Raw genomic sequence first — 10,486 nt, forward strand, 5'->3', positions numbered from 1 at the left:
GTGCCAGTTCCGGCGTTTAACGCTGGGATTTCTGAGGGTGACTTTGAACGCCGGTTTGGGCCATCAAATCTTGGGCAAAGTATGGACTATCATATATTGCTGGAAATCCCAGGATGTCTACTTTCCAACGCCATTGAGAGCACGCCAATTGGGCTTCTATAGCTCCAGAAAATCCACTTCGAGTGCAGGGAGGTCAGAATCCAACAGCATCTGCAGTCCTTTTTAGTCTCTGAATCAGATTTTTGCTCAGGTCCCTCAATTTCAGCCAGAAAATACCTGAAATCACAGAAAAACACAAAAACTCATAGTAAAGTCCAGAAAAGTGAATTTTAACTAAAAACTAATAAAAATATACTAAAAACTAACTAGATCATACTAAAAACATACTAAAAACAATGCCAAAAAGCGTACAAATTATCCGCTCATCACAGACCCCATTTCACTTCAAGGTTCTGGGGTGCATTTCAGAGAGCTTTTGGAACCTGCTTAAGCTTGAGTACAGCTTACCATCCTCAAACAGATGGTCAATCTGGGAGGAAGATCAAAACCCTAGAAGATATGTTGAGGGCTTGTGTTTTGGACCAGCTGGCGAGCTAGGATCAGTATATGCCACTAGTGGAGTTTTCATATAATAGCAGCTACCATGCGAGCATCTGAATGGCTCCGTATGAGGCTCTGTATGGCAAAAAGTGTCAACCTCTGCTATGCTGGTATGAAACTGGGGAGGAAAGCTTATTAGGGCCTGAGATGATGGCTGAGACTACAGAACAGGTCAAGAAAATTCGAGATAGGATGCTCACTACTCAGAGCCGTCAGAAGAGTTACGCCGATCAGAGGCGGAAGCCCTAGAAATTTGAGGAAGGAGATCATGTTTTGCTTAAGGTTACTCCAACAACAGGAGTAGGTAAAGCGATTAAGACAAAGAAACCGAATCCCTGATACATCGGTCCGTTTCAGATTCTTGAGAGGGTTGGACCAGTGGCGTATTGAATAGCTCTACCACCTCACCTTTCGAACTTGCACAATGTATTTTATGTGTCGCAGCTTCGAAGATATATCCTGATGTTGGCCATGTGTTAGAATCTGAATCGGTTTAGTTAAGGGAAGATTTGACACTCCAGGTGACCCTGGTCAGAATTAACGACGCGAGTATTAAACAGATACGCAGAAAAGATGTTTCATTTGTTAAAGTGGCATGGAGTCGATCCGGTATTGAGGAGCATACTTGGAAACTTGAGTCAGAAATACGAACAGACTACCCGCACTTATTCTCAGATAACTGAATTCAAATTTTGTGGGCAAAATTCCTATTAGGTGGGTAGAATGTAAAATTCGAATAATTAAAAAATAATTAACTCATTAATTAAAATTTATTCTAGAAAATTAGAAAAGTGATTTTTATGGTTTAATATGATAAAGAAAATTAAAACAAGAATTTTAACACTAATTTTAAAGAATTTGGCCCAAAATTGGTCCGAACAGGCTGAACCAAGCCAACCGGGCCCGTATTAAGCCCTTGACCCAACCCAATAGGTAATTAAATAAAGGGCACAACCCTTCCTTCCCCAGTAAATCATCAAACACGCTAAAAGGGGAAGGGGGAGCTTGAAACCCTTGCCTAAATTCAACTCAAATTTTATTTGATCATAACTTTTGATCCGGAGCTCCGATCGCAGCACCATTTATGACTACGCGATTGGGGCGTCGAGCTCTACAAAGCCCACAAGGTTACTCAAGAGGTAAACCACAAATCTCTCTCCAAATTTCCAGCCCTTAATTTTGAAATTTATTGGATAAAAGTGTTGAGATTTTAAACTCTTTGGTGTTATAGGATCCAATTACCTTAAAAGGAAGGCTTAATCTTGCCTCTTTGATCCTTGGGTACGGTAAGAATTCTCAACCCTTATGGAATTCCTGATTCACTGTGTATGGGTGTTAAGTTGTTATGTTTGAATGTGGTATTGTAGATTAGGTAGTATTTATATGTATATTGGAGCTTGATTAAGGTTTTGAGAAGCTTAGAAATAGAGCATTATCCTAAAAAATCTGTTGGTAAAGTGTTGAAGCCTTGAAAGTTGAGGAAAAGTTGAATTGGAGGTGTTCCGGGTTGAGAGGAGAGTCGGCCAATGTATGGTTTCGGTTTGTTGTATCTAAAATGTAATCTAATGTGAAAACTCAGGGTAGTGACCCTTGGATAGGAATTGAATTGTTGATGTGTTGATTGGTTGAGATGGATTGTGTTATTATGTATGTGGTCAGTAATTTTGGAGGTTTTGATGGAACTTTGTATGTATGATATGTGTGCCTTGGTGTATGTTTAATGGTTAGTGAGATTGAATTGTGGTTGGTACCATGTTAATGGTGAAAATGATGTTAATTTGTATGTATAGTGGTCGATTAAATTATTGTTGGAATTGAGGTATGGAATAATGTTGATATGGTATGGTGTTGTAAAATTGAGATATTGAACTTGAGATTGATGAAAATAGAGGAAGTTGGCAGGTTGTGGGTTGTATGAGGAAATGGGAATGTGGTTAATGCTGAATTGGTAAGTTTGGGTTGGTTTTAAAAGGGTTTGCAAGTTGTATGTTTTGAAAATTGAAGGTTTGCAAGTTTGGTGAAAATTGTGATTTTGGCCCAACTTTGACAAAGCATAACTTGGTCTCTAAACCCCCGATTTATGTCAAACTTGTTTAGAAATAAAACTTGGTTCGAGGTGTTTATGTCGTTCTAAGAATGGAGGAAAATGTTTTAAAATGAGGAAGTTATACTCAGTCAAAGTTTGGTAAACAAAACTGAAAATTCTGGACATAGCAGTTTTATAAAACTTTTGTTATGTATGCGTACGCGAGGGACACACGCGATGCGACCAATGGCAACGGCCTCAATGTCTTGCGTACGCAAAGTGTGTGTCGCGTACGAGAGAGTGGCATTTTCTTGGTTGCGCACGCGACCACATGGCACGCAACGCGAGCAATCAATTCGGGTTGAGGAACTCGTGGACGTGTACCAATGATGCGTACACGAGAAGTCTAGTTTTGCCAGGGTGCGTACACGAGAAGGGGCACGCGATGCGAGCATATGCTATGGGCTATGCTTCTCGCGTACACGAGCTCCCGTTTGTCTGCAACTATGATTTCTGATTTAATACATTCCTCCAACATTCAAATCTGTATTTTCTCTTGTTTACTACTTGATAGGTAGTTTTTGGATAATGAAGCATAGTGAGGGCTGTGAGGTGGTAAATTTTGAATGAAGTAAAGGGAAAATTTATGATGAATCATGATCAATGAGGATTGTATGAGTTGCTGAAGAAGATGGTGGAAGTGTTGTGTATGATATAAGTCAAACGGCTATATGTGATAATAAATTATGGCTGGTTGTGGATTATGTTATGAGCCAAATAGCTGTATTAATATTGAATTATGGCTGAGTATGTATATGTATATGATTGATGATTGATAATGTGATTATTGAACTTCCAAATATTTAAGATACAACTTTCGCTATGGGAAAGCAGTGGCTAGCCACTACGTGCTCCAGGTTGAGACTCGATACTCTACTGACCCTTTGTCGTAAATGTGGCCGGACACGGTAAAAGTTCTGGATGAGTTTGCCCCGTGGATAAACCCCAGTGTGGATGTTATTTGATTATGATTATGATTGTGTATTACTCGAGTTGGGGATGTACGACGGTGTGTTTTCTTTGGAATGCCTAATTGATTGCATAACTACTTACTACTTGTTTAATTGTTGTATCTGCTTTCTATTTGCGATTTCCTTGCTTGAAATAATTGTGTTTGTAATATCAAGCGGTAAGTACTTTTTTCATCCCCAAGGTCTCAGGTCAAAATCAATTTTGTCCCTAATCTTTTTTTGTTATTAAAATCATCCTCAATCTTTACAAACATGTTAAAATCGTCCTCCCCCCATCTACGAAAAATTTTGGACATATTTACTCCTGAGGCTCCCTAATGCTTCGTTTCTCATTTCTGCAAAAGGCATTCACTATCTCATTTGTCATTACACACTTCAAAGGTGATGTTTCATGTTCAATGATGCCCTAGCAGTGGTCTGTCATCACCGGAGGAGTATCAGAACTGCATTTGGACGTCGTTATCAACAGTGAGGAAGAAGGTCGGTCCGACATTGTCATTGCTATTCAGGTATATATGTAGCATTTCTTACGGGTTTTTTTTAGGTTGAACGTAATAATGTTTGAATAGATTCTTTTAGTATCCTAAAACTGCGAGGGTTTGATTTACATTATTTTGTCTCTTTAAGAAATGGGAAGCTTTGCTCTGATTGTCTACCATAGGGTCGATTCGGATATCAAGATGGGACGTTACAGTATATTGGGGGACAAAAGACACTCATTGAAATTGTTGAGAGTGATTGTTGGTCTGTATTTGAGATATATGCAAAGCTAAGGCAGTTTGGGTATACAAAGGAAAACATTTCAGCTCTGTGGTATAAGGATCCAGCAAATGAATGGTTAGAGAAGGCTCTAAAATTATTTGCTACGGATAAAGATGCACTTAAGATGTGCAAAATAGCGAACTTGAGGGGCCATGTTGAGGTTTTTGTGGTGCATGTGGTTGAGGATGCAGAAAAATTTCCTAAAGCTGGGTTTATTGATGTTGGAGGCCAAACAGAGAACAATCCCAGTAATCAGTTGGTGGTTTATGAGGGTGAACAAGGTCAAGAGGTGGAAAATGATGATGTGTAACAAGGTAATGAAGGAGAAAACTTAGAAATAGATGTGGCTGCTGAAAATGAACGGGATGAGACAAATAGCAATGATAACAGCGATGATGAGGAGTTTATTCCGTTTGATCTTGATGTTAATAGTGTAGATGACATTCATTTTACAAATAGTGAAGAGGAATATGATGATGAGAGTGGGTTTGAGGATGAGACAAGTGCTAAGGATAGTAAGAGGGTTGATAAAGGCAAAGGGGTTATGAATGGTGATTTTAGTGATGAGGAAGGCTTCAATAGCGATAAAGTGGATTTGGAGTATGAGGTTGGTGTTGGTTCAAATGATGAGGAAGGACAAGGGGAAGATAACTATGAGACAAGGAGCTATCTAATTCATAAGGATGTTAAAGACATGACTAGTTACAAGTGGGAGGTGGGAACAGTGTTTACTTCAAGAGAGGAATTTAAAGACACTGTGACATCATATGCAGTACAAACAAGAAGGGGACTCAGGTATGCGAAACTTGACTTGGTTAGAGTTTGGGCTGTTTGTCAGCCTGGTTTTCCCTTTTGGTTATATCCTGCTAAGATGAGAGAGGAAGCAACTTGGCAGCTTCGGTCCATGAACCTTAAGCATACTTGTGGCCAGACGCATAGGGCTGGGATAACGCATACTCCGTGGCTGAGTGGAGCTTTTAAGAAGAAGGTGGAACAGAATCCGAAGGTTAAGATTAAGGAATTGGTGAACAAGGCACAAAAAAAGTGGAATCTGACAGTTACAACCTCAATGGCAGCTAGGTCAAGGCAAGCTGCGTTGGATGACATACAGGGAGAGTATAGGAAGCAGTACAAGAGGATTGCTGATTACTGCTTAGAGTTGCTACGTGCTAATCCAGGATCATCAGTGATGCTCAAGGTATAAAGGTCCCCTGATTTTGAGATTGAGCAGCAAGGCTCATCCTTGAACAACTACTGCATATTTCAAAGACTTTATGTATGCCTAGACACTTGCAAAAAAAGCTTTGTGCACTGTAGGAAGTTCATTGGGCTAGATGGCTGATTTCTCAAAACACCTCAAGGGTGCAGATGTTGACTGCTATAGGTTGGGACCCCAATGATCAAATGCTCCCTATCGCCTATGCCGTTGTAGAGTCAGAGACGAAAGATACCTGGACTTGGTTTCTAATGCTGCTAATTGATTATTTCGGGTCTGAGACAATTGGCAGGGAAACCTTCATGAGTGATCAACAGAAGGTTAATAATAATTGCATTAAATTGAATTAATATACTCAATTAACTCTGACTATTAACATACTTATGCATGGACAATTTTACCTCTAATTGATAGGGTTTACTGCCAGCTTTTGATGAAGTAATTTGATGAGCGAATAATTTATACGCTTTTTGGCATTGTTTTTAGGTAATTTTTAGTAGGATCTAGCTACTTTTAGGGATGTTTTCATAAGTTTTTATGCTAAATTCACATTTCTGGACTTTACTATGAGTTTGTGTGTTTTTTTGTGATTTCATGTAATTTCTGGCTGAAATTGAGGGACTTGAGCAAAACTCTGAAAAGAAGGCTAACAAAGGACTGCTGATGCTGTTGGATTCTGACCTCTCTGCACTCGAAATGGATTTTCTAGAGCTACAAAACTCCAAATGGCGCGATCTTAACGGCGTTGGAAAGTAGACATCCAGAGCTTTCCAGCATTATATAATAGTCCATCCTTTATTCGAGATTAGATGACATAAACTGGCGCTTAACACCAGTTCCATGCTGCATTCTGGAGTCAAACGCCAGAAACACGTCACGAACCAGAGTTAAACACCAAAAACACGTTACAACTTGGCGTTCAACTCCAAAAGAAGCCTCTGCACGTGTAAAGATCTAGCTCAGCCCAAGCACACACCAAGTGGGCCCCGAAAGTGGATTTCTGCATCAATTACTTACTTCTGTAAATCCTAGTAGCTAGTCTAGTATAAATAGGACATTTTACTACTGTATTAGACGTCTTTGACCATTCGGTCTTTTGACCATTGGTCCCTTCTCCCTTTTTTCAAATTCATATCACATTTTGGGGGCTGGCCATTCGGCCATGCCTGGACCACCATCACTTATGTATTTTCAACGGTGGAGTTTCTGCACACCATAGATTAAGGGTGTGGAGCTCTGCTGTACCTCGAGTTTCAATGCAATTACTACTATTTTCTATTCAATTCAGTTTATTCCTATTCTAAGATATTCATTGCACTTTACCATGACGAATGTGATGATCCATGACACTCATCATCATTCTCACCTATGAACGCGTAACTGACAACCACCTCTATTCTACCTTAGACCGAGTGCATATCTCTTGGATTCCTTAATCAGAATCTTCGTGGTATAAGCTAGAATTGATGGCGGCATTCATGAGAATTCGAAAAGTCTAAACCTTATCTGTGGTATTCCGAGTAGGATTCAGGGATTGAATGACTGTGACGAGCTTCAAACTCGCGATTGTTGGGCGTGATGACAAACGCAAAAGAATCCATGGATTCTATTCCAACATGATCGAGAACCGACAGATAATTAGCTGTGCTGTGACAGAGTATTTGGACCATTTTCACTGAGAGGATGGGATGTAGCCATTGACAACGGTGATGCCCTACATACAGCTTGCCATGGAAAGGAGTAAGAAGGATTGAAGGAAGGCAGTAGGAAAGCAGAGATCTAACAGGGACAAAGCATCTCCATACACTTATCTGAAATTCTCACCAATGAATTACATAAGTATTTCTATCTTTATTTTCTATTTATTTATTGTTATTATTCAAACACTCCATAACCATTTATTATCCGCCTAACTGAGATTCACAAGATGACCATAGCTTGCTTCATACCAACAATCTCCGTGGGATCGACCCTTACTCACGTAAGGTTTATTACTTGGATGACCCAGTGCACTTGCTGGTTAGTTGTGCGAAGTTGTGAAGTTATGTTTGGACCATGGTATCATGCACCAAGTGTTTGGCGCCATTACCAGGGAGAGAACGAACATGAATGCCATTATTAGAAATCACAATTTTGCCTATCAAGTTTTTGGCGCCATTGCCGGGAATTGTTCGAGTTTGGACAACTGACAGTTCATCTTGTTGCTCAGATTAGGTAATTTTCTTTTTTCTTTTATTTTCAAAAATTTTTCAAAAATCTTTCAAAAATTTATCACCTGTTTTCGAAAATTTTCAGAGTTTTTAAGAATGAATTCTAGAGTTTCATGTAACATGTTGAAGCCTAATTGGCTGTAAAGCCATGTCTAATTCCTGGACCGGAGCATTAGACTAACATTATATGATTCTTGGAATTTTGATTGAGGACTTTGGATTCATTACTTCCTTTTTCCAAAAAAAAATGTTTTCGAAAAATACAAAATAAAATCCAAAAAAAAAACTATAAAAAAAACCAAAAATATTTTGTGATTCTTGTTTGAGTCTTGTGTCATGTTTTAAGTTTGGTGTCAATTGCATATTCATCTTGTTCTTGCATTTTTTGAAAATTCATGCATTCATAGTGTTCTTTATGATCTTCAAGTTGTTCTTGGTAAGTCTTCTTGTTTGATCTTTAAATTTTCTTGTTTTGTGTCTTTTGTTGTTTTTCATATGCATTTTTGCATTCATAGTGTCTAAGCATTAAAGATTTCTAAGTTTGGTGTCTTGCATGTTTTCTTTGCATCAAAAATTTTTTCAAAAATATATTCTTGATGTTCATCATGATCTTCATAGTGTTCTTGGTGTTCATCTTGACATTCATAGTGTTCTTGCATGCATCATTGGGTTTGATCAAAAAAATTTCATGTTTTGGGTCATTTTTATGTTTTTCCCTCTCATCATTAAAAATTCAAAAATAAAAAAAATATCTTTTCCTTATTTCTCTCAAAATTTTGAAAACTTGAGTTGACTTAGTCAAAATTTTTTAAAACTTAGCTATTTCTTATAAGTCAAGTCAAATTTTCAATTTTAAAAATCTTATCTTTTCAAAACTTTTTCAAAAATCAAATCTTTTTTATTTTTTATTATTTACGAAATTTTTAAAATTTATTTTCAAAATCTTTTTCTTATCTTTATTACAAAATTTTGAAAACTTTACTAACAATTAATGTGATTGATTCAAAAATTTGAAATTTGTTACTTTCTTTTTAAGAAAGGTTCAATCTTTAAATTCTAGAATCATATCTTTTAGTTTCTTGTTAGTCAAGTAAACAAATTTTAATTTTAAAAATCAGTTCTTTTTCAAAATATCTTTTCTATCATATCTTTTTCAAAATTTTATCTTTTTTAAAAATTTAATTTCAAAATATCTTCCAACTTCTTATCTTTTCAAAATTAAATTTCAATTCTTTTTCAACTAACCAGTTGACTTTTTGTTTGTTTTAACTATATCTTATCTTTTTTTTAAAACCACCTAACTACTTTTCTCTCTCAAATTTTCAAAAATTACCTCCCTCTTTTTCAAAATTCTTTTAATTAACTAATTGTTTTAAATTTTAATTTTAATTTTAATTCTTCTTTTAATTTTCAAAAATCACTAACCCTTTTTCAAAATTAATTTTCAAATTCTCCTCCCTTTCATCTTCTTCTATTTATTTATTTATTTACTAACGCTTCTCTTCATCTCAAAAATCTGAACGTATCTTCACCCTTGTGTTTGGATTCTTACCTTTTCCTTCTTTTATTCCCTTTTTCTTCTACTAACATAAAGGAATCCCTCTATTGTGGTAAAGAGGATCCCTATTATTATTTTCTGTTCCCTTCTCTTTTCATATGAGCAGGAGAAAGGACAAGAATATTCTTGTTAAAGCAGATCCTAAACCTGAAAGGAATCTGAAGAGGAAACTAAGAGAAGCTAAATTACAACAATTCAGAGACAACCTTACGGAAATTTTCGAAAAAGAAGAGGAGATGGCAGCCAAAAATAATAATGCAAGGAGGATGCTTGGTGATTACACTACACCTATTTCCAAGTTTGATGGAAGAAGCATCTCAATCCCTACCATTGGAGCAAACAACTTTGAGCTGAAACCTCAACTGGTTGCTCTAATGCAACAGAACTGCAAGTTCCATGGACTTCCATCAGAAGATTCCTACCAGTTTTTAATTGAGTTCTTGCAGATCTGTGAGACTGTTAAGACTAATGGAGTAGATCCTGAAGTCTACAGGCTCATGTTTTTCCCTTTTACTGTGAGAGACAGGGATAGAACATCGTTGGACTCACAACCTAAAGATAGCCTGGACTCCTGGGATAAGCTGGTCCAGCCTTCTTGGCTAAGTTCTTTCCTCCTCAAAAGCTGAGCAAGCTTAGAGTGGATGTTCAGACCTTCAAACAAAAAGATGGTGAATCCCTCTATGAAGCTTGGGAAAGATATAAGCAGATGACCAAAAGGTGTCCTTCTGACATGCTTTCTGAATGGACCATTTTGGATATATTCTATTATGGTCTATCTGAATTCTCTAAGATATCACTGGACCATTCTGCAGGTGGATCCATTCACCTAAAGAAAATGCCTGCAGAAGCTCAAGAACTCATTGACATGGTTGCAAATAACCAATTCATGTATACTTCTAAGAGGAATTCTGTGTGTAATGGGACGCCTCAAAGGAAGGGAGTTCTTGAAATTGATGCTCTGAATGCCATATTGGCTCAGAACAAAATATTGACTCAGCAAGTCAACATGATTTCTCAAAGTCTGAATGGATGGAAAAATGCATCCAACAGTACTAAAGAGGCATCTTCTGAAAAAGAAGCTTA

At 37.3% G+C, this 10,486-nt stretch overlaps 1 non-coding gene across 1 annotated transcript; it reads right to left on the bottom strand.

The window, feature by feature from the left end:
* Positions 1 to 10,031: 10,031 nt before the first annotated feature.
* On the bottom strand, positions 10,032 to 10,139 carry LOC127742312 (small nucleolar RNA R71). Its single transcript, XR_008003500.1, has one exon. It is a non-coding gene; the product is annotated as a small nucleolar RNA R71 (small nucleolar RNA).
* Positions 10,140 to 10,486: the final 347 nt, after the last annotated feature.

The sequence above is a fragment of the Arachis duranensis genome, chromosome 9 (assembly GCF_000817695.3).
Source record: "Arachis duranensis cultivar V14167 chromosome 9, aradu.V14167.gnm2.J7QH, whole genome shotgun sequence".
Classification (NCBI taxonomy): domain Eukaryota; kingdom Viridiplantae; phylum Streptophyta; class Magnoliopsida; order Fabales; family Fabaceae; genus Arachis; species Arachis duranensis.